Raw genomic sequence first — 25801 nt, forward strand, 5'->3', positions numbered from 1 at the left:
GTAGCTCAGTCAGTTACAGGGCTGCCTTTGGCTCAGGTTATGATCTCAGGGTCCTGAGATTGAGCTCTGCTTTGGGCTCCCTGCTCAGCGAGGAGTCTGCTTCTCCTTCTTCCTCTGTCCCTCTCACCACTTGTGTTCTCTCTCCTCAAACAAATAAATAAAATATTCCAAAAAAAAGATAATAGACGATACGTTTGATCTTCTAAGTCAGTGCTAGCAGTGAGTTTGGAAATGCATTTTTTCATTGAATCACTGTCAACTACATATCAACACCACCATGCCAGGCAATTTGTCAGGGATTAGAAACAAACCTACATGAAACCCCATATTCTGTATTTGAAGAGTTCATAATATAAATCAGTGGTCTTCAAAGTTTTGAGAACATAAAATTAATCTGGAAACTTGTTAAAGATGAGGATTTCTGGGCCCACTTCCAGAGACACTAATTTGGAAGGTGTGACAAGGGACTGCTAATCAATATCTAATACAAAGCTTGTCACATAGCACCTAACCAGTAAACAGCTTTGATAAATGAATGACTGAATTTAATAAACATGCCCAGTCATTCTTATTCAGAAAGTCTGTGAAGCACCTTCTCAGGAGAAGTTGACCATCTGGGAAAAAAACTGAATCAGAGATCAATTAAATAAGAAGTGTTGGCTCTGCAGTTCAAACTATTCTGGAAAAGGAATCAACACCACTTCTTTATGAAGTTGACACTTGTTTCCTTTTAAAGAAGCTGAATTTAGTCTAAAAGTAAGTATGAAAAAGTCTGGAACCAGAAGGGAAGTAGAGACATATCCAGGAATTTTAAGCAGAATGAGGTCATAGGAAGCTGTTCTTTTCCTGCATTTTTTTTTCTTTTTCTTTTTTTTTTTTTTTGAGCAGGAAAATTCCACCCAAGAAGCAGACCAGTTGATCTTGCACCTGTGCTCCCATGTCTGGCACTTATCTGGGTCAAGTCTGGGAGAGCAGCCCCCAGGCCCTGGAAATAGACAACCCACCCTGTCACTGGGCCACACCGCACATACAGCCTTTCTTATCACCCAGACTCTACTCTCGGCCAGCATCTGTCTGGGAGCAGATTCCATGCCATTTAAGCAGCATGCCAGACTGACGAAATTACACAGGGCTAGCTCTCTGACCAACATGTCCTTCCTTTTGTAGAGCCATCTCTTCCCCCAGATCCCATGAGGCACCTCTACTGGTCCCCATGCAAATGTATCTCCTGTGTTTTGCTTTCAAGAGCATCAGAGAAAGCAGCCTGTGAATTCAGGCCACCAAGGCTCAGCTCCTACTGATAGTTTCCTAGGCTTGTGCCCTGAAACCAATAACATAATGTCTCTGTGCCTCAGCTTACTCATCTGTAATTTGAAGATACTGGCAACACCTACCTCAGGTGGTTCTTGAGGGGATTAAATTAGATAAAGCATAATGCCTGGCACACAGGAAGTTTGGAGAGAAAGGTGGACCATGGCTAGATGTCATGAGTTGCAAATTCTAGCCTCTTCTCTGGCCAGCCCACTGCTCAGGAGATACCTAACTTCAGAGCTGAGGCTGTTTCAGGGAGGATTCCGTGCCCCTGTTGCCCAGTGTGGGTCCTGTGCTTTCCACTAAGCATTCCCACATGTGGCACACGTGGGCCATTGGTGGCCTCTAGCCTGCCTCTCATTGTGGCCCTGTGTTCTAGGGCTGTGTATTATTCGTGGCCATTTTTCATAGAGGAAAGTGTTCACATTACATACCTTGATGACAGACACACGTAGAAAAACACAATTTTTCAGATTCATACATTATTTCTTTTTTAATTTATTTTTTTACATTATTTCTTAACCTTTAAGTTATGTCTCTTGATCTCTGAGCCTCACACTGTAAATTTTAATTACCTTTGTCCTATAACGTCCATGCCAGTCTCTTCTTGTGTGATGTAGGGCAACTGAGGTATGAACGAAATCGTTCGAAAAACACCTGCCATGTCTTTTGCCAAGCACCTATCGATTCTTCTCATTACTTTCAAAAACCCACTGAAATACTGTTATGCATATTTTACAAATGAGGAAATAAATATTTAAATGCATTGAGTATCCTGTCCAAGATCTCATAGCCAGAAAGTAGAGAAGTGGGATTTGAACTGAAGCTCTCCCATTACACGGTTTATGTTCTTTTCAAGGCCCTGAGAAATGAATGCATGAAAAGGTCTCCTTTCATATGTTTCAAATGGTTCCTGAATGCTTGTTGTCTACAAGGATCTCAAACTCACTCAGTAAGAACTCCTGAAGCCTGCTGACCACTTGTCCTTTGACACTTACCACTGTCTATGGGACTTTACTCTCCTTTGGTAAAACATTCTTTTATTTAAAATAATTACTTGACTATAGATGGATAAATCCTACATATGGCCAATGTCAGTATGCAATGTCTGACATTATGCAAACAGTCTTTGTGTCAAACACACCCAATGGTCTAATTAACTAGGTAAAGTATTTTTATAAATTAGCCACATTTCAAATGGCTACTTCTTAGAGCTGAAATTTATATTGACTCTTAGGTAGCTTCTCCAAGTAATAGGTGGGATCTATGTGCTGGTAGATGGCTCTTACCACCCGACTTGTCAAAATTAGTTGAAATACAACCATCTTCACATTTCTTGTATGAAGTATAATAATATTCTTTAACACTTTGCCTCCCACAAATGAATAACTTCATTGTGATTGCTAGTTCTTTTTTCTTCCTCATCCTATCAGAGGAGTTATGAGGTGAAAATCACCATGACTGGCCAAGAATAACAAAAGAGATAGATTTGACTGGAAAAGTAGAGGGAAAAATTTTTGATGTGACTCAAAATACTGTATATTTATTGAACACTGTTTATGTACTCTGTTGGAAATGAAAAAGTAATATATGTTCTCTTTCTGGGTCTCAACTTTTAGGACCTAGCTGAGGGAACTGGACTTAGACATAAAATACAATCCAACAACACTCTGAGTTACAATCTCCATGAGCCAAAACCTTTGGCACAGACACTTGGTAATATGAGAAGTCAGGAAAAGGAGAAATTTCTGTGGGCTAGTGCTGGTTGGGAACAAGAGATGGGGAACTGACGTGTGACTGGAAAAAGGGTAAGATTCAGAGAAATGAACCAGAGGAGAGAGAAATGAGGAAAAACATGTTGCCCAGAGGAAGAAGAGAAGCAGGTCATCAGTGGGTTTTGCTCTCAGGAAGACAATGTAATGAAGGGTAGCAATTCTATTTTATTTTATTTTATTTTATTTTATTTTATTTTATTTTATTTTATTTTATTTTATTTTATTTGAGAAAGAGAGGGAGCAGGGAGAGGGGTGAAAGGAGGGGGAGAATCAGACTCCTGCTGAGCAGGGATCCTGATGTGGGACTCAATCCTGGGACTCTGGGATCATGACCTGAGCCAATTCAGATGCTTAACTGACTGAGCCACCCAGGACCCCGGGAGAAGTGGCAATTCTTAAACCATAAACCATATGCACTCAGCCCTCACTGATATGCTCAGAAATTCAAGTTTGGAAGTTTGGCTTGCATGATAATAAATACATTTATGGAAAAAAAATAGCCAGTAAACATTTAATTCAATTTTTTTGAAGAGAAACCCATTCCACACTATGAAATATTTGTAAAAATCCTGGTTTCAAAATACTTGCTCTACTTCTCCAAGCCACAAAAAGGAACGCATTTTTTTTTTTTTTTCTTTGCCAAAACACTCTAACCTTATGGTAACCAGTTTTCTCCACTGCCTCTACTCTTACGCTCTCTTTAGTGCCATGTGTTTCTGGTATTTATTTATTTATTTATTTAGTTAGTTAGTTTCTGGTCTTTAAATAAACCTCCTGGATGATATTCTTACAAAGGTATTCATGCAATTTGGTGTCTACTTCTTCCTAAACTTTACCAGGAATGGCATTTATGGGCATTTCCATGGATCAAAATAGCATCTCTCTCTCTCTCTCTCTTTCTCTCTCTCTCTCTCTCCCTCATACACTTTCTCTCTCTTACCTCCAGCTCCTGCTAAGGTCATTCCAATTGTGTAAAATAATGTAAAGACTATAGACAAAACACTGTTTCCTTAATGTCACTTAAATATTCAAGGTACTGGTATTAGCACAGGAAGATTTAATGTGCTTCCCAGATATATTCAAATTCTGTATGGTTCTTTTAAGATAAATTTCCTCTCAAGTTCAGAAACTGTTCTACACCACAGTGTAATTTGAGAAATCGGTGCATCTATTCTGGCTAAAAGTAAGAGCAGGGTATTGCCTGGTTCCTGAAGGTCACTAAGAAAGTAATAATACCATTAATAGTAATAACAGACTGTTAATTGTTAGATGTGTATTTCATTTTGATGGCATACAAATTATCTGGGAACTTGTTAAAAATGAGGATTCCTGGGCCCACCTTCGGAGACACCAATTCAGAAGGTGTGGGCCACACAATATGTCCCTTTGTATTTGCTACCTAACCTTCATGATGAAAATATGAGAGGATTATAGCTGTACCTTCCTTGCAGGGTTGTTGGGTGATTTGAATGAAATTTTACATGGAAAGAAACCAGTAAGCCTTACACACTTCACACAGAAACTAACAAACTTCAGTTAAGATTCTTACTATTCAAATATTTGAGGGCTCGACTCAGCTGAGGAACACCAACAGTAGACTATTTTGACAGATCAAAAGCTTCTGGCTGTTTATTTCCAATGTTTAATGTCCCTAAATTAAACCCTTATATGAATTTTCCACTTTTGGATGAACTCTATTCAATAGTGATTGTGTCCCCAAACATTGGGTGCATTTTTTAACTGACTTGAGTTTCATACCACTTTTTGTTAACTTGTAATTGTTTTAATTCTGATTCAGCTTAAAACAGAAGAAAACAATGCATTTCTCTCCACTGTTCATCACATTAGTGAGAAGTTGACTTTACGAACAAAATCCTAATTTATGAATGCTCTCATTTTACTTGCGTAAGGGCATTAGAACTTGACTATTTTGTAGTAAAGAATTAGAATGGTATGAAACTTTATTACAAATATCTTTAAGTAATAGAATGTATTTTATTTCACCTATCTGCCCTTTTTTAGTGAGTTATTTAACTTCATTTAATCTTTTTAAAAAACATTCTCCAGTTAATGGAGTCTATAAATGATTTTATGGTATTGCCACAGATTCTCACCAGCATATAGGACATATAGGATTATAGCCACAGCTTAACATCTTTCATAAACTGTAAATTAAACAGAGACCTCTCCACACAAGGGCAAGCATATATAAGTGCTGCACATCTTAGAGTATTTGAGGTTTCCCATGAGAAAATCAGTAACTGCTTATTTCTTAGGACCAAGGACCTGACGTTCCTGAAGTCACCATCATACTTCACACTTATCTCCACGTGGAAATAGGTGGAAATTCACTGTTGAATTCTAGTGGGAATGACACCTCTGTCACAGCTTCACAGCCCCTACCTATCAGAGCCCTCAGAGAATCTTCTCACATGGCACCAAATAATGACTTTAGGAGGTGATGCTCCTCGAATGAAATGGTTTCTAAAATCAAAAAGCAAAACAATTATGGTGAGCGCAGAAGGGTGAGGTAATGTTCTGCTGGAGGGAAAGCTAATGCTACCAAAACCCAAAAAACAGTATAACCTACAGAGATGGTCCAGAAACTCAGGAAAATACCAGAAGAGATCAAAGATTTGCATTTGCTCCACCCTCTACAACCTAGCCTCTATTATGATGAGTGAATTTCATGCAGATTTCCTGGCAAAATTATTTGTAAATCAGATGGCGGTGTTCTGAGTATCGGAGGTGGGAGGTAGGAGGACCAACCATTCCTGGGCGGCCTGGGGCTGAGGGGAGTTGAGGGATGTGGGACATTCAGTGTTAAAACTAGGAAAGGCTCAGGCACGTCTGGCTGCCATCAGTCTCCTTACTCTAGCCTCCCCATTCAGATGGCTGATAAAAGCTTTCCCAAGCTTTCCAACAAAGTTGCCCCACTGCTCATCAAAACTTTCCTACTCAGGTTGGGCAAAAGCTAAATTGCAGCAAAAGTGAATTCTTCATTGATGTTTCTTCAGTTCCCTTCTTTGGCATCTCTTCCTTCTTTTCAGTACCTCTATCTGTTGAGGGACCCAACGTTGTTTTCCTTCCCTAGACCTGTACAAGACCACCTTTCTCTTAACTCTTTCCCAAACTACTTCTTTATGTCAATGTAAAGTCATCATGTGCCTCAACTGCTCATGGCCCTTGTTTCCTGCCATGTGAAGAGAGGGATCAGCTGTTCTTCCAAATGTTTGGCTAGATACGAAGCACCCTTTCCTGGGTAATAAAATACTACATGGAGAAATGTCACCGTTAAGATAATCCCCAGGAAGAAAACATTTTGGTAGTATGACAGTAACATAGAGTTACTTGGGAGAGTATTTGGTAATGTAGGACTTTTACCACCTGGGAAAAACCTCTTACCTGCATACCTTCCATAGTGTGGCGTCACCAGAGGTACACAGTGGATGGATATGAGCTAAATGCTAAACTTCACAGCGGTTAGATTCATGAAAAAGACATTGCATCAGACCTTTGTGAGAGTCTCCAGCTTTCTTCCATTCCAAGTATGTGTCTGTTATAAATGGATCTCGAAAGCATAATTGCCAAGGAAGTCCATGTCCATGAATATTTCAATGTCCTTCATGAAATATGTTCCCATCATTACCCACACTGTAGTATGGACCGTAGTCTGCACAAACGAGGCACTCAATAATTATTGATTGGCCAATGAAGGGTCATTATCTAATGCACTATGATCATTTATGCAAGGGGCCCAGAGGAATCAGCATGATCCCATAGGCGTCTCTCTTTCTGTCTTTTCTTTTCTTTTCTTCTTTTTTTTTTTTAACTTTGAGAAAGGAACAGACAGTGGCTCATCTTGGGCTCCTTACATAGGGAGGGGATATAAAAAGAAATGTGATAATAGCATAAATAAAGGGGTCACAGGGTAGAAAAGAATGAGAAAAAAGAAAGAAATCATAAGATCATAGGCAAGCAAATCAGACCATCATAAACTGATTTTTTTGCATAAAAATGCATATTTATTTAAAGAAAAGGATTCCAAACAGCAAGACTTCTCTGTTCTTGGCAGTAATAAATTCACTGCCATAGCTAAACTGCCTTAGGAGATGAGTAGTAGAGTCAAACCTGAAACACCTGAAATTTAAAACAAAAGCCAATTTACGTTTCATTTAAGAGAAGCACATAGATGGGCCAAATAATTTCAAAACCTAGTTTACAATGAGGAAAAGAAATCTGGAACCCGAAGACAAATGAGTTTGAAATCAAAAGCAAAGCAACAAGAAGAAATAAACATGTACAGAAGCTATCACCACCTCCCTCGGCCACTGTAATTCTGGGACTTCTCTTTCTCCCTAGCTTCCTCTCATGCCAGGGGCAGGGGCAGGCTGAACACGTCAGGGATTGTCACTTCCACAGATGGCACCGAATTTGTAGATCACAACTCCAGAAGAATGCAAAAATCTTAGTAACGGCCAGTTTTTCTTCATCTCCAATATGGACCTGAAGACAAACCCAAAAAGCACCCTTAGTATATTTTTGCATCTAAAAATTTGAAGCATATGAAATGCAGTTTTTGTGGGTAAAAAATGGATGCATGTTGGCAACTTCAAATGCTTGAACCTAATACATGATGGTTTTGATTACAAAAATATTTAGACCCCCAAACACAGGCAGCTAAAGATAAAATTAGGTACATTCTACTTCTGTGCTTAAACCAAAGATGGTTCCCTTTGGTCATTCATTCTTCTGACACAAGGTGTGGACTGCAGTAAGAAAGGTCCAGGTCTGAGCTGTTTCTCCGCCCCTCACTTGTTCAGCTGTCTCGATCCGTCATCGTGATCTGAGTTGTCACATGAAACGTCTGCATGGTTCCACTTTCTCTTGTTGGGATGGTTTCCATTCTTTGGGCTTCATTGGCTTTATTTGTGTACTTTATACACTGATTCCCATTTCCAAATTTGTATGATTGTTGTCCTGAGTATTGCCACTTGCCCAGAGGTCACATCCCTCACCTGCTCTCTATTGGACATACCTTCCATTTCTTCCCATGCCACCATGGTGCTACAGGCACTCCCTGAGTGTGTCACTCCTTCTCCTCGGCATGTTTCCATCACTTGCTTTCCTGTACACAGAGGAGGCCCTTTGTTTTCCCCCTGAAATCTCAGAGTTTGGGAGACAAATTTGTTAGCAAGACTACGGAGGAGAGAATTCCCCCACAAGGGAAACAAAGTCACTATCATTCTCACTTCCTAGTCTTTAGGAACAAGACCCAAAGAACCCATCACCTCAGCACTTGTAGCTGAAGTTCAAGCTCAGGCTGTGCTGGGATGATCAAACTGAACTTGTGAGTGCTGATGAAAACCTTTGGGTAGCTATAAAATTAAGCAGACAGACCATCTACCAGCCTTCAAGAATTAAGGGGTCACTAATCAGTCTATGTTATAAAGTTCAAAAACTCAGCATTTGATTATGTGGAGTTGGGGGATAGGCACGTAAACTGGGGTAATGCCTTGCTCTTGGGGCATGGGGCATCATTTGGGACAAACCCAGCCCATTGGCCTATGGGTATCAAGGGCTCAACAAGAGTATTTTATCATAAAGTGCTCTCAAGATCCTTAAGTAGCTGTGAAAAAAAAAATTGCCAATATCCATTTCTTTATTACAGATGACATTTGCTGAATAAAACTGGGGTAAGCAGGATTATTTAAATACTTTTGAATACTGATACTCATTCCTTCCAAGCGGTGGGGCTCCAAGTTCAGAGCCATGAGAAGCTCTGGTCCAGGCAAGAAGGGACCACATTGTCTGTAGAGAATCTGAAACCGATAATAATCCAATCTGGTATCATTATTGCTTTGCACCATGATTCTAAACAATATTGGTAGTAAATTTACTCCACCCTGAAAAAAATATTTCTTTGGTCTACATTTTAAATAATTTTTGTGGTTACTACTGAGTTGGATTATACATGGATAAGCTTCAAATTAGCACATGGTCATTACTTAACCTTTACTAAGCATTGAATCCAACATGAAAATTATTTTGGAAAAAGTTCAGGTGTACAATCAATACTCCTGAGTACAATCAGTCTCTAACTCACATGGACTCAGGAACATGTTTGGGGCAAGTTCATGACCCTAGTCTGTGTGATACTGTGGCACCCTGCATTTCTGCTTTCAAGTCACAGATTCAAAATCATCGCGAACAATACGGTAATTATAAAGACAAAGAAATTGAACTAAAGTTGCTTCAATTCTGTCATTCTGTGAGAGGGCTTAGGATTTTTTTGTCTAAAATATCAAACAGTGAAACTGAGTATGAGCTGCGAGTTGTAATGTTCTTGGCTTTTAAGTACAAAATTTCAATATGTGAACTATTTTTTCAAGCTTCAATAGTATCGTTAAAAGTATGATTTTTCTTCTTCTTAAGCTTGGCATTTGCTTTAAGACTAAAGAACAAATCAAGGAAAGGATCATTATTGGGGTTATGACAGGATTATTACTGAAAATAAATTTGTGGAATAGAGGAGAAGAGCCCTGGAAATGCTCTGGCCTGGGTGTCACCCACTGCAGGCTCCTGCTTCTGTGGAATGCTCATGATGGTCCTGGGATCTCACTTTCATTTCCACCTTCTCGGAGGATCTATTTCAGGTGGCTGAGCCTGGCCACAGAAGACCCCAGGAAAGGACTCTAAGCAGAGACCTAGGCAGAACCCAGGACATTGACACCCATGGGAAAGCATCCTAAGCAGAGACCTAGGCAGAACCCAGGACATTGACACCCATGGGAAAGCATCCTTCAGGTTTTTTTTTTTTTTTAAGACTTTATTTATTTATTTGACAGAGAGAAAGAGAACACAAGGGGAGTGGGGAGTAGCAGAGGGAGAGAGAGAAGTAGGCTCCCCACTGAGCAAGGAGGCTGATATGGGACTCAATCCCAGGACCCCAGGATGATGACCTGAGCCAAAGGTAGATGCTCAACCAACTGAGCCACTCAGGTGTTCCTCCCTTCAGTTTTTATTAGCACATCCTTCAGAAGCCACAGTGGAAAGACTTGGAGGCAGACCTCAAATTTAAAAATATGTATATTGCATTCATTTCTATTATTAAAATATATGCAAAAATAATTTTTAAATGCACTATTAAAAATATATTATCTTTGGAAATTCTAAGCCCCCAGACTTTAAATGATGTAGGGGAAAATGAGGCTGGCTGGACCCACGTAGACACTTGAAAGACCAAAAGACAGCAGAGTGCTATGCAAAGAGCAAAGGCTCTGGCTTCTCCATTCCATATGTCAGGCCCACTCAGGGAGCGGCCTGAGTCTGTTCCTTATCCCCAAGTCATTCCTGCCTCGCAGTGAGACGAGGTGAATACAGAGCAATGTCTTGCTTACTGTAGCACCATGACCCAGCTAGCTGTGGACACAGCAAAAAAAAAAAAAAGGAGAGAGGAGCCATCTAGAATGCTCTCATTTTCTACAGATGATTGAAGGCAGAAGGTAGGTGTGAAAAATCCAGTGAGGAAAGAACCAGGATAACTGACTGAGGAAAGAGTGGCCATAGGCGCTGATCGGCTGGAACAGCCCTCCCTGAGGGTGGCTAACCATCGTGATTATGAACACCCACCCCACCCCTTTCTCAGAAGTGTTTCCATTTGGAAGACACTACAACTACTATGAGGGTTAAGTAGTAGAATTTTCCTCTATTTCATCAAAGAGGAAAATAAGCTCAGAAAGCATAAAATGTCTTATCAGTGATTACACGCAATAAGTAGCATAAGCTGTCTTGCCCTAAAATCTTTTTATGGATCTGATAGCTGATGGGGATGACAAGACTCTTCTAATAATCCTAATTTCTCTTGTTTTGCTCTGGCCAAGACTAGATTGTATGGATCTCTGTAGATACTCTCTCCAGCTACACTTGAGTTCTAGAAGGACATCTGTTATCTCAGAGCCACCGGTTTTCTGCCTTACAGAGAAAATACAAGGCCAGAGGGCAAGCAGTCCCTACGTTAGGATCAAGATGAGGTAGTGTTTTTGTTCCTGGCACGATCATCTCAAGATACACAGCTGCGTGATTCCTAAGCTACTGGTTGCCTAGATATTTCTATTCCATTCTGCTTTGACTGGTTCCTTGACTACTACCCTGCGGTCTTCCCTTGCTGTCTGATTGGGAATCTTTGAGCAGCTAGTGACAGAAGCCTAGATCAAATTGCAAGGAATTAGGAATTCAGAGAACTGAGAAGTCTGTGAGTAAAACTAGTGTTGGGTCCTAGAATCAGGCAACGTTACAGAACTTGGTTCTTCCTTCCCAACCTCTTTAAAATGCTTCCCATTCACTGGATTCCTTTTCAGGCAGCTTCTCCCCAAGGAGGTGGCAAAACAGCTGCTGGCAGCCCCAGACTCACAATACCGTCTGAGTATTTCCTCTCCCCATGGTCCAGTCCAGAGCCCGCATTATGTTTCACTGGGCTGACCCAGGTCAGGTGTCCATCCCTGAGGAAAGAAGAGCCGCCGATGCCATGAGGGCTCAAGAAACCGGGCCTGGGTGGAAGATGAAGTTGGGGACTCTTCACCCAATTTTACAAGTGACTAGTTCTTAAGGTGAGTGTGAATATAGGCCAGAGAATGTTTTTATTGCTAATTCTGAGGTCAGACTAATTTTATTTGTCAGGGTATCCTTTTCCTTAAAAAGCGTGAAGGAAGAATTCGATCTCCCAGTGGATTATGAAAAAAACACTTGAAAAAGTAAAAATATCAAATGTTGCATCAAGGTACATTGGAATTTTAACAATATTTGTAAAATGAAAAAAGAATTGACAAATATTTGGCTAAGTTGTGCTTCTTTTTCCAGATGCAGAAAATAAAATAACTATACATTAAAAAAAAAAAAAAAAGGGCAACCATTCACAAAGCAACTGTTAACTTATACTCTGGAGTTTTAAAAGAACAACATAAAGGGGATCCCTGGGTGGCGCAGTGGTTTGGCGCCTGCCTTTGGCCCAGGGCGCGATCCTGGAGACCCGGGATCGAATCCCACGTCGGGTCCCCGGTGCATGGAGCCTGCTTCTCCCTCTGCCTCTCTCTCTCTCTCTCTGTGTGATATGACTATCATAAATAAATAAAAAAATTTAAAAAAAAAATAAAAAATAAAAGAACAACATAAGGTGAGTGGGGGGTGGCTGAGGATTAAAAATGAGATGCCCACATTCAAACCTTTAAAATGTACAGAAAAAACTCTCCTGTGCCTCATACTGTGTCCCACAACTCTTTTATATTGTTTATGTGACCTTCAAATGTCACTGATTTCACTAATTACCAGATTTCTGTCCTTTACCCAGTGTTATTTTTTTCCTACATTGAATTTACTACTTCCTAATGCTATATAACATATTTATTAATTTTTTTTTTTCAATTTTCTCTTTCCCTTGGTGGCACAGAATCTCTGAGAGCCAGTTGTCTGGTCTGTTTACCATCATATTCTTGGGGTCTCAGTAGAGCATGGTACAAAGCAGGTGTCAACAGCCGTCTGTTGAAAGGATTAATTGTAGAATGGACATCTGGAAACGGATTGGTAACAAAATTTAATAATTAAAAAGGATGCGATTTGCAATCACTTTTTATTACTTTAAATTTAAATCTAAAAAATAGAACCTGGTGGAAATCTCTACCAGTTTCTCAACCTACAAAACTCTGACTTCATGCTGCTGAATATGACTCTGAACACAAGTGTTTTTGGTAAAGAAAACAGCTGTTGATGTCCATTTTCCCCAATGATTATCTCATTGTTGGCCCATTCTTTAGATATTATCAAATAAAAGCAAAAATAAACAAACAAAAAAAAATCCAAATCTTCCCACTTTTAGGCATCACGAGAATTTCATTTTGAATAGATGGAAAATGATATCTTGGGAGAAACCTTTTCAACAGTTAAACAACTAGGCCAGTCATTCTCTGTTGCTTTATAATCCCACATAAAATAGTGGCTAAATAGAATTTTAATCATGTTTTCCATTCACTTCAGTATTCTTTAGTAGTCACCACATAATACAATGCAATAAAATGGAAAGATTAAGAAATCAGACCTCCTGGTTATAATTATAACCCTTCCCAGGTTATAATTCTGGAACCACTGTTTGATAGCTGTGTGTTTGGACAAGTTACCTATCCCTTTGAAATTCTGTTCCCTCATCTGGAAAATAGGGAAAGTAGCAAAAATTATAGCACCAACATCTTGGGAGCAAATGAAAGAATGTAAAACTAATAAATGGCAACAATAAAAATCTCCTTTAAGCATCTTTTAAAATAAGGCCTGGTCTCAAGTAAGTACTCGCTAAATATTTTTTTATTGCTATTACTTCTTTATTTATTCTAAAGTTTTTTGTTTTTTTTTTCTCCAAGAGTTTAAAATTTCATTTTTTTTGGTGTTGGTGACTTGAAACAAAGTTATCTGGCTTAAAAAAGCCCCTACCCTCAAAAACATAAACCTTGAACCAATTGAGCTACATGAAATACAAATTTACGTGAGATATAGTAGACTAAAAACAAAACAATGTTCACCACAAGAAAATAAAATGCATTTCAAAAATTCTGTGCGTTCATGTGTGTGTGAGATGCCCTTTGGTTGGCTATACAAACTGGCTGCTATGATTAAGACTAAGTTTTCTAATGAAAATGAGATAATAACAAAAGGCCTCTTTATGCTTAACTTTTATCAGGGGCAAAAAAGAAAGAGACAAAACAGCATGAAATGATGAGAGCAAGTGATGAAAATTCATTCACAATGATTACTTTCAAGAGTAATTTCTCTAGGGTAATTCAGCGGCCTGTTACTATGGCTCTCCAGAGTGATAGCTAATGTAAATGAGGCTACTAAAAGTGGATTATCATGGTAAGAATATTCTCAACCAATAATGCAACAGAAATCCATCCAAAGCATTTGGGGAAAATTCAAAAGAAATGTCCTCCTTTAAAAAAAAATTTTTTTTATTTACGTTAATAGTCTAAGATACACTTCTTCCCTAATAACCAGCAGGCACTTAAAAGTACCAGCCAGGAAAAAGAAAAACAAACTCGTTTGGATGAAACAGGAATGCACCTGGGTTGCCAGTATCTGTGTTTGATCCCAAGACTCAAATTCTGAGCCAGATTTTTTGAGAGATTGTGGCAAATGTCACAAATTATTTTTGCCAACTTTGCCTTAGAAAAAGTAACATTTCTCAGGGGGATGTCAAGAAATTTACAATTTATTAATTTCAAAAACCTTTCTTGCAGATGTATATGGCTCTCCCAAGATTTGGTTGCAAAAAAAAATTAAGTACCATGCACTGTGAAAAATTTTTAAAGGGCACTCTCTTTTATAAGCTCAGTCTGGGATGCTTGTGTCGAGTAGCTCTTGCTTTTGCTTCCCAGATGCTTACACATTGGCTATTATAACTAGATTGGTTTTAAAACAGTTATGACCACAGTTGTGCATGTAAATATTCATTGAGTTAACTGGTTTACTAGTTTAAATAATGGCTCTATGGGCAGGACTGTAGCCCGGAGCGGCAGATCAGGGAACAGCTGCAAGTTGTGTTTAGAAGAATACCCAGGGAGTGTCATGCAAAAGAAGACGAAGTGTAAGGGAGGCTTTGCATGAACACAGGAGGTAGGTAATCCTATGTCAGGCCCAGCCTCTTGTTTGGAATGACAGAAGCAAAAGAGGGGATGCATGAGGAATCATACTTTCCGTAGACCAAATCTGCAGGTAGGAGGACTGGTTAAGAGAAAGAAAGTCATCTTGGCTGAGGCTCATTGACAGAGAATTCTGAAACCAGGAAACTAGAAAATTGACTAGATTAATCTCATTAATGAAAGAAAGAGGAATCCTGAGTGATAATCCAGAAATCACTGGGGATTGATGTTAAGGTTATTTTGAGATGATTTCATTTGAAGGGAAAAGGCACATGACAAAACTTTAAATTCCTTTCAAACACAGGATTAAACCAACCTATGAGTTGACTCAGAAAAAGTTTAAAATCATTAGGACCCTATTCAAACTTTTATCCCACACCTCCTACTTCTCATTCCATGATGGAACAGCTGGGCTGTTTTATTTCTAACATAATTGCGTGAGCTCCTGTGGAAGGCAGCCTTCGAATGGCCCACATGTGAGCTTTTCCATGTTCCCAACTTCCTCATCCTCTTCCTTCTCCCTTTTGCCATTGTCAGTGATGACAATGTCTCTCTGCTCAGCCCTATGAAGTCTTTTCCCATTTATTAAAACCTACTTTTAGGGAAAATTTTGAAAACTTGTCCAATAAAGCCTAATTGGCTTCCTTTCCTAGAGAATAGGCTTGCACTAGAAGGAGGAAGCTAAACTGGGGACTTTCAGGCATTGGTGAGCCAGAAAGTTATGAATTAATAACAAGATCTATCACTTACTGATCTCCTAGTATGTGCAGGTACCACCTTTCTATATGGGCAGTGGGAGTGGTAGGACCAGGGGGACCCCCACCTTTTAAGGAGGTGCTGACTCATCCTATATAATCAAGAGTCTGGCATCGTCTTTGGTTGTATTCAGTGGATTAGAGTACACAGTTAAAGACTCCAAGAATCAGACAGAAAGGAGCTAAATATTTTCGAGTAAGGGATACTAATAAGGAAAAACAGAAGCAGGGACACGTGAGTGGCTCAGTGGTTGAGCATCTGCCTTCGGCTCAGGGCGTGATCCTGGAGTCCCAGGATCAAGTCCCACATCAGGCTGTCTGCATGGAGCCTGCTTCTCTCTCTGCCTGTGTCTCTGCCTCTCTCTCTTTGAGTCTCTCATGAATAAATAAATAAAATCTTAAAAAAAAAAGAAACAAAAAAAAAAAAAGAAAAACAGAACCAAGACAAAAATTTAAGCTAGCCAAATATTGACAGCATAGCCTAGTAGTTAAGAACCCAAACTCTAAACCCAACTGCTGGGTTTAATTCTTGTCCCTGTTGCTTACCAGCTATGGGGTCTTGGGTATTCCTTTAAATTCTTTGTGCCTAATTTACTCATCTGAATAAGAGGGATGATGATGATGATGATGATATCGACCTCATAGGCTTAATAAGAGCATCATCTGAGCTAATATTCATAAAGTGCTTAAAACTCTGCTCCAGAAAAGTTTGTTAATAAATAAATATCTCAGAAACCAATTTTCTCCCATTGAAACTAACAGCTCTTGGTCACTGGATATGTCCAAGCACAGGTCCTTGAACATTAGCAGATTCCACGAAGGCAAAGACGTTTGTCTATTATGTTTAGCCCTTTGCCTAGATCAATACCTGGTATAGATGATGCTAAAAAATAACACTGTTGAGTGAATAAATGAACCTACCTTAGTACTTACACAGAAGAGTCCTGCATGAGTCCAAATCTTGACAAAGTATCTCTAAGGAACTTTCCACCTCTAGGGTCTGTGATTTCTTTAATGAAGCAATGCATTGACATGGTATAAAACTAAAAATATGCCCAAAGGATTTGAAACAGAATTCCTTCCTTCCTTCCTTCCTTCCTTCCTTCCTTCCTTCCTTCCTTCCTTCCTTCCTTCTTTTCTTTTTTCCTAGCAGACGTTTCTACTCAACGAGTGCATTTTTCTAGTTAAAAGGTTAAACAGGAACGTGAAGTATGCTATCAAGGGCTTCCAGTCAGCTCCACATATGTCTATTATCTTCTTTTACAGTTTCATACCTCCAGGACTTTCAGTTAGGTCAGGTTGGCATTTCACTGCCCTTTATGTATGTGACTACTGAAAACAGGGAAAGAGAAGAAACTTGACTGAAAAACCAGAAGCCACACAGCAGTTTGAGGTGATGTTCAGTTGATTCTCACCAAGGCACATCATCAAGCCCAGGGTCATCTCTTCACTCACTTTACAGCCATACCAGTCACAGGCCCACAATTCCTTTCTTGGGGAAGAGCACTGCCCACACCTGTAGACAGATGTGCAATCAATACCTGCAAAAGTGACCTACATCACCTGGGAGCTGAGGTGACCGGTGACTCTGCAGCTCTTTCACTGGGACCAGGTCTCCTGGTAACAATACCGAAAGGAAGTCGATGCCCTCCAAAATAGGTTCTCATGCTTCCTCAAGCAGTGGAACTACTCACCTCTCCGAGGAACTGAAACAGACAGTTCAGCTACTTAGATCCATTTTAAAGATTCCAACCCCCACAGTATTAAATCATTGTGGCTGGAATGATGAAATAACTAACTTGCTGACAGTTGCTTGGACTATCTGTAGACTTGAGAAAGTAATAATTTTAGTCAGGTCAAATTGCTCTGCCTTTAGGATTCTAAATTTACTCATATTCTCAAAGAAAAATATTCAGCTATAGTGTGGAAAAAATACTATTCTGCTTTTAGCTCAAGAGGCAACCAAGAGTTCTTTCTTCAAATTTTGGCATTTAATCGATCAGAACTTGGTTTTGGAAAACTGTTTCCTGTGAAGCCATCTCTGCCTGTAGGATTTGCTTTTAAAATCTGGCCTACAGAAGCAAATTCACAACCTGAATTTCCACTGACCATGGATTCCCATTTGTGTTTCACACCTAACAGAAGTTGTTATTGTTTCCTTCTCATGTGCTCTATTATGAATGTTTGCTAAAATAAAATATTTGATGTTTTTTATTTCCTCTGCCTCTAATTATATGATCCTTAAATTTGGCTCTAATTTTAAAATATTGGTGTTAATTTTAACATGTTAAGAATATTCTTTTTTTTTTTTTTTTTTTTTTTTTATGATAGTCACACAGATCGAGAGAGAGAGGCAGAGACAGAAGCAGGCTCCATGCACCGGAAGCCCGACGTGGGACTGGATCCGGACTTCTAGGATCGCGCCCCGGGCCAAAGACAGGCGCCAAACCGCTGCCACCCAGGGATCCCTGTTAATAATATTCTGTTTATGTGTCAGTATCTTGGCATTTATCAATTATGACAAAGGTCTTAACTACTCTTTCAAGCTTTTATAAAACTTAAAATTCAGAGAAGTTAAGAGATTCTCTCAAGATCACACCTAGTAATAAAGATGGGTTTTAGGTCATACCTGTCTGTTGTAATTCCTATTTATGATATTTTATGAATTCCTTAAGAAAGGGATCTTCAGTGATCTCAGGAGTCAGCAAATGTTTTCTGTAAAGGACAAGATAGTGATATTTTATGCTTTGTGAACCATATGGTCTCTGTCACAACTACTCAGCTCTGCTATGTAGTGCAAAAGCAACCATAGCAAAACATAAATGAATGAATGTGTCTGTCTGTTTTTTAAAAAAAGACCAAAAAGAAAAAAAAAAGTTTATTTACAATAGCAGGTGGCTGGGGCCTTGGTTCATTTGCATTTGGGACTGTCCATTTGGCCTGGGCTTTCTCATACTAAGGTTGAGGGTGCAAGGATAAGTGTTCCAAGAGGGAGCCAGGTTGAAGTTGCACTACTTAAGACCTGAGCTTAAAATTAAAGTAGCATAAGGTCCATTCTATTTTTAAGAAGTGTGTTAGTAAAGCCAGTCCATATTCAAGGGAACAGGAATTACACTCTATCTTTTGATAGGAGTAGTGGCACAAAATCGTGAACATGATTTAAAATTCCAAGTGTACTTACTGGCCACAAATTATTTACATTTCTCTCACATGCAAAACACACTCATAAATTTGCTCCTTCCTGGACTCCTCAGTGTCTCCTTAGCCTTTGGTTCAAGGTTCAGAATCTTACCATCTAAATCAGATCTAGGTACAAAGGAAGCTCCTTGCGTGAGTTTTTAGCACTTTCTCAATTTGGTATCTCGATGTGGTCTTTCTAAGTGGTGGACACCAGATAGATGAACTTCTTACAGGAGGCAAAACTCTCAGAGTGACTGCCTCAGGAGACACTGGCAGAGGCTGCATGGACTTTTTCCAGCTAGGATTGGAAGTTGCCAAGGATTTCCTTTCCAGCATTCTATAGAATCTAACAGGCTTTAAAGGGGGGATGGGACATGGAATCTACTTGATTTCTCCCTCTGACACAGAATTTAGAGACATGTTACTGCCACTTGAGAAATGTGTTAAGGACAGTTCATTTTAGCAGGAAAGGCATTCCAGGATTCTAATGATGGAACTGGTTTGTGCCAATGATGTTAGAGACATCACCTGTGTGAGGCAGTTGATCTGTGTGGAGTCAGGAGAAAGAAATGGAACCTTTTTTTTTTTTTTTTTTAAAGAAGGTGATGACGTCAACCACTTGAAGATGTGATTAGGAGAGAAAGGTAGAGGGGGTCTAGAGAAAGTGAAAATATCAAATTCTTAACATGTACATAGATCCATCTTTTTAGGGAAGTTAGACTAAGTTATTTAGCACAAGGAAAGTTGAAAGTGATACTCTCTTTTCAGATTTAGGGAAACTCCAAGGTGTAACGCTTTGTTCCCAGAATATCAGCTGTGCAGAATGTGCTTTATTAGAGGCAGGCAGGAAATTCCCTGCTGCACAGAGATCAGTATCTTCATACCCTGGCCTACAAATGCAAATAGAGAGCTTGCTCTAAATTCTTGTTGCTGATCAGAAAGTTACAGGGCATATTCTTTATGTCTTCTTTATTTCTGTTTTTGATAACAGCCAATCAAGGATTCAGTTATTATCATAATTTAACATTTATCTATCTTTCCTCTGAAAATCCTATAACTTTTGTACAGAAGCAGCCAAGCTGAGAGTCATCACAAAGATTAGGGAGGCGATACAGAGTCCAGACACCTGAATTTTGCTGTTCTACTCCTGGGCCACCTTAATTGGTGTCTCTGAGCCTCGTTTTCTTCTTACATGTATAGAGGCTAGTGGATATTGACTTCTACTAGATTGATTCCTATAAACAATTCTGTGTGGGTCTTGGATTAAGAAGCAAAGAGAAAACAGAAAATATCTTTGAACTAATTCTTCTAAGCCCTCTTGCGGTACTTCCTTTGTGGGATTAGGTGGATGAAATTATTTTCTTTTCTTTCTTTATTTTAAGAGGCCTTGTTTTGTTTTGTTTTGTTTTGATGTCTAAACCACCCTTAGATTTGGATTAATCTCAGAAAACCATGCTATCTGTCACACTCCACTTTAAAGGGAGTTTTTATTTCTCTGAGTATAAGTGTCTGGTCTGCAACTCTGAGAGCTGTCCTCTGGCGTCAGCAGTTGCTTCATACGTGCACACTCCTGGCCTCTTCCTCTTTCTGTACTTAGTGTGAACAATTGTGCACCGTTGTTTATTTTTCACTGGCTCTGTCCTGCTTCCTCATCTATACCACATGCCATACAATGCCTGGTGTTTTGTAGGTACTCACTAAATATTTGAAAAAATGAATGTATTTGTTTCCCCATCACCTTCCCAAGGGCCGATCTATACACATTAGGTCTGGGTTAGAAGTTGAAGATGGTGATGTTTCTAAAGTGGGTAAAAAATAAATAAATAAATAAACAAACAAACAAATAAATAAATAAATAAAAATAAAGTGGGTAAAAACACAGAAGCTCTTGTTTCTGCCATTTCGAGAAAGTCATGTGACTGGCAATCAGAAGAGACAGGGCTGGCAGATGTTTCAAGGCCAGTCTATTCTACAGGACTCCAGGGAGTGCACTGGCTACCCTTCATCCCACACAGCTGCAACAGGAGTGGCCAGGGTTGTTTACCAAGCCTGATTCATTTCCTATCTCTGACCCTGTCTCTCTTAATCCACTGATATCAGGTCATGATATATTTTAAACTCCGTGTCCAGGAAAAGACCTGCTGTTTCATAATCAACTCTCGGCTAATGGGGTGCCTGGGTGGCTCAGTGGGTCAAGCATCTGCCTTTGATTCAGGTGGTGATCTCGGGGTACTGGGATCGAGCATTTAGCCCTGCATCGGGCTCCCTGCTCAGCGAGGAGTCTGCTTCTCTCTTTCCCTCTGCCCCTCCTTCTGTTAATGCTCTATCTCTCAATCTCTCAATAAATAAGTACAATCTTAAAAAAAAAAAAAAATCAACTCTCAGCTAAGGAGTGAAAGCCATGATGTGAAAGTCTAGTATTCTGTGACAAACAAACTTGGATTAGGCCAATATTGCTTAAATGTTATTGTGAAATCCAAAGGCAGTATTTACATACATTTCCTTAATGATGACCTGCTAGATTTGGCTTCCTTAAGCTACAATCAACTGAAAACATTCCATTGTTGGGAATCTTTTATCTGCTAATCAATCTAGCTTGGCAGATCTTGTTATCCCTTATTATTTTTAAAACTATTCAAGTAAACAAAAAGTGATCTTTCAGGGAAATGCTCTAAGGGAGGCAGCTTTTGGAGAGGGCTGCCTCTTTATAGTTCTAGTCCTGATACCTAATCAGTTATGTTCCCTCTAAATAATTAGCAAGATTGCTCTATTGTTCAAATGACCTCATTTGGGACAGGGATTTTCCCCTTTGGCTTCTTCCCCTTAAATTTCTATTTTTAATGATGCAAGTATAGTGGGAACTTCCAGTGCTGATCTTCCCTATGCATGTTACTGCCAGTTGTGGACATTCTGTGTTCACAGAAGTGATTCTCACAAGTTCTTAAAGTTACCATATAGAAGTGCAGACCCAGGGGAGGGAGAGAACAGGACTCCCTGAGTCTTGTTCTTCTCCTCAGTGCAGAGGCACTATCAACTAGTCAATAGTATCATTTTGCTTTAGATTCATATAGACCTGGATTCCAACCCTCCCAAGTCATGCCACTTGGGTAAGTGATACCTCTTCATAATTCTCAGTGCACACGTCTATATAGGAGAGTAATCACCATCTCCTGGGGCATTGTCTAGGTAAATAAAATAGTGCTAGTGAGGTATTTGTTACAGACCCAGGAACATAATGGGTTCGATCAATCGTTTCCATGATGAATACATCTGAATTTATGTCCATCTTCTGTGATTCTACTGGGGAAAAGGATTTAAAACCCACTTGATATAGGAGTGTTGAATCTTTCAGTAGTTATTTCCAGGTTCATGAGGTCCCTTCTTGGAGCTTTGCAACTACAGAATACACCATTTTGGCAGGGTTGCTTCAGTGGTGCTGGTCATTTTGGGGTTTCTCCACATCCTGGAACAGTTTTCTCTTTACCTGCTTTAGACACATGTAGGAGTTCTTGGCAGAGATCACACAAATTAGCACAGGCTTTGTTTTCCAGAGACCTAAGTGACCGTGGGAAATTTACTAACATCTCTGAAACCCCATGCTCTCAATTATAAAAGAAGTTTAAGATTTGCTCTGAAGGATCATCATAAGTGTAAAAGAGAAGAAATGAGATCACTACATGAAATTTTCTAGTTAACACTGAGCAATATATGAGAAGTACAATAAAGAGAATCTACTATGTCTCATTTATTCCTACTCATAAATGTTACTTCCCTTCTCCCCCATTTTCATGGCACACGTCACTAGTGTTTAGAGCCCCTAAACAGTAGTTGGTAATTCTCCCTTAGGGGAAGACAATAATGATGCTGAGTTGGTCTCAGCCACAGTAAACCTTTGCCCAGAGACAAAAACAAAGTCTGCTAGCAAAAAACTAGCACCCTTCCTTACCAGCCTTTAGCAAAGACCCAATTCCCATGAGCGAAATGAGTAATTGCTACAGGAAAATAGGCCATGTGCATTTATATAGTGAGAGGTGTTTTATGGGATTAGGTGGGTGATGAAAAAGTAATCACTATAATAATTTTATAACTTAGACATAAAAGAGAGAGAGTTGAGAAAGACAAGTTCTCTTGTTAAATATTTGCCATTTAATGTCTTTTTATCTTCAGGCAAGTCAATGTGTTTTCTTATAAATCAGCAAGAAGTAGACTCAGATATCTTAGAAGAGGAATGGACTTGAGATGCCATGTGGCACAATCTGCCCTTCACAGAGAAAAACCCACCCAAGATCAGAGAAGATGAGTGAACGTGCCCAAGATCAGGCGCTGCCTTTTGTTTTGACTCCCTGTAGAGAGATCTCACACTGACACACACTGCCTCTCTCTGGCAAGTGAGGTAAGAGTTGCACAACAGAATCCTGAAATAAGGTCATTTATAACTGCCAGTGACAGTCACCTTCTCTTTTATTATTGAGAAAATGCTCATCTAAACTTGTTATCGGAACACACAGACTGAGCAAGAAGGAATATATTTTTTTACACGTCAGAAAGCCAGGGGTAATAGAACATTCACATTCTGGAGAAAAGTGAGATAATAAATTGCCATGACATACAGACAGCTCATGAGTGGTTTCTAAAATCCTGACTTCTTGAAAACAAACCAAGGGCAGCAGAGAGTAAAATCCATAACCGTGTGCTTCCTGTGTGGGTGTGTTGGACTGAACATACATATGATTGCATCACAGAAATGATCCCCTGGAAAGAGGAGTGCACTGTTTCTCAACAAAGGGAGACAAGGAAAGAAATCAACATTTCTTGAGCTCTACTTGGCTCTGGAAGTGTTTGCAAATGGCAGAGTGAGATTTTGAACCGAGATTCAACTAAGTTTTAAACCTGGGTTATTTCCCAATAAGTCAAGGAAATAGCCCAACTCCTCCTGGCATATTGCCAAGCAAGCATCTCTTCCAGGAGGGTGATTATAGTTCCCACAGACAGGAATTGTGTGCAGGGTTAGGGGAAAGGCCAGTGGCTCCGACGTGCTTGGCATGAAGGCTATGACTACAGGAACTAATTCAGACGGACTAGTCATCACAGTTGATTGATCAGGGAAGTTGATTTTAGTGAACACAAATCTGCAGGCGTCATCATCACACCATGAGACAGATAGACTAACCTGATTGGCGAGACTAATAGTGAAGGTCGGACCTCATTTTGGAACCTAATGTTTATTAAGATAAGAGAGAAGCTTGCCTCATCCCAGACTGTCAACAGTGAAGAGGGAGATTCAGAGGGAGGGAATTCCCCTTAAAATGGCATACCAAATATTTCAAGACTAAAATTTTGATGACACATTATGTGGAGTATAACCAACCCCCATATTATGAAGGTAATACATTGATAACTCATCAAAAAAAACCCAACAACACAGTCCAAACTTTTTTTTAGAGGGGGGAGGAGCAGAGGGAAAGGAAGAGAGAGAATCTTAAGCAGGCTCTTGTGCAAAACTCAGGGCTCAATCTCAACCCTGAGGTCATGACCTGAACTGAAATCAATAGTTGGACATTCAACTAATTAAGCCACCCAGGCTCCCCACAGTCCAAACTTCACACCCAAGCAGCATTCTTCCATCTTGTAGAATTGTTGAATTCTGAGTGTTCTTGACTATCTTCTCAACTCGGAGAAAGCGCATGTGCCAGAAAATATATTCACTAGGAATTCAGAAGTAGAGAGCTTTGTGTGCTCACTATTCAAGGCTACTTAGTGGTCCTGGGCTTAAACAAGTTGGAGCTTTTTAAAAATCAAAACACTTGAGGCAACCATCAACCAAAGTCTCCTTCACCTTCTGTCTTCTAGTCCACTGCCAGGACTTGAGAGGAACGGCCCTCTTCTTGGATTAAGAACCTGGAATTAAAAAAAAAAAAAAAAAGAACCTGGAATTCCAGCCCATCCTTCCAAAGAACCTGGAATTCCAGCCCATCCTTCCATTTTCCCCAATATCTCTCCTCCATAGGATGTCATCGGGTCAGTGATAGAAAATGATACTTACCACTTATAGTACAGGTAGCTTGGGACTCTTACCAAACCCCCCTAAACTTCAGTGTCTTCATCTGTAAAACTGGTGATGATGAAGCCTACTTCATAAGCCTAAGCCTGCACATTCAATGGGATAACATGTAGGGCACTTAGCACATACTAGGGCCCACAAAATATAGATTTGTAGAACAGCAGTTACAGTATAGCAGAGTCTAGTGCTGTTCGAACTTGACTCGCATGCTACTGATTTCCTCTTAGGCTACCAGGTCACCTTGACTAAGGCTTTAGACCCTGGAGTCTTCAGGAAAAGCTAAGTCTCTTCTGGACAGACCCCATGTACCTTGTATTTCTATCCAGTGTAGGTAGAAGCTAATCTCTTCCCAACCTCTTACGTTGTGAGCTGGTTATTCCCGTCTCCCAATCTCCGGCTCCCAAATATCTTGCATTAGTTTCTCTCTCAAAGTTCCTGCCCAGGTCAGATTTCATGGTTCTGGTTTTTTTCCACAGCTGCTCTTAATTAATTCAAAATTTCCCTGGTTTTCTCTTAGGCCTTATTTTGTTTTCTCAGACACTTCTATTAAACTGCATCCTTTGTCCCCAAACACCTGGGATCCACATTGATTCTTCTGTTTTCCACACAGTCTTACACTAAACAATTGCATGAGCATTAGTGAGCCTCTCAGGATAGGTGGGTAGAATGTTGGGGTGTGTATGTGTTATTCGTTCCTTCATTCCTCATACACTACTTATTTAATAGTGCTGGTCCTTGATGTTTTTTAAATTTCAGGGGATATACGTACCACTATAAAATAAGTCCAGTCCTCAAGAAACTTAGTCTGGAGGAAGTTAAACAAAACTTTCAATACAATATGTAATAAAGTTTACAATAAATCTGTGGTTCACAACATTGGCTGCACATTAAAATCACCTGATTCACTAACTAGAGAAGCCTGACCCCAACCCGGACCAGTGTAATCAAGCTCCCTGAGCAGAGCCTGGGTATGGGCATATTTGACAGCTTTTCTGGTGATTCCATTGTGCAGCTGTTTGAGAATCCCTTGGATAGAGA

At 39.7% G+C, this 25801-nt stretch overlaps 1 long non-coding RNA gene across 2 annotated transcripts; it reads right to left on the minus strand.

The window, feature by feature from the left end:
- Positions 1-7156: 7156 nt before the first annotated feature.
- On the minus strand, positions 7157-19026 carry LOC144281632 (uncharacterized). Of its 2 annotated transcripts, XR_013350064.1 has the most exons (4): positions 18815-19026; positions 16444-17228; positions 8125-8908; positions 7157-7592 (listed from the first exon to the last, which is right to left on the minus strand). It is a non-coding gene; the product is annotated as an uncharacterized LOC144281632 (long non-coding RNA). The 2 variants fall into 2 exon arrangements; XR_013350065.1 differs by lacking the exons at positions 7157-7592; positions 8125-8908 and adding an exon at positions 12452-12651 and having other exon boundaries at positions 17086-17228.
- Positions 19027-25801: the final 6775 nt, after the last annotated feature.

Source organism: Canis aureus, chromosome 13 (assembly GCF_053574225.1).
Source record: "Canis aureus isolate CA01 chromosome 13, VMU_Caureus_v.1.0, whole genome shotgun sequence".
Classification (NCBI taxonomy): domain Eukaryota; kingdom Metazoa; phylum Chordata; class Mammalia; order Carnivora; family Canidae; genus Canis; species Canis aureus.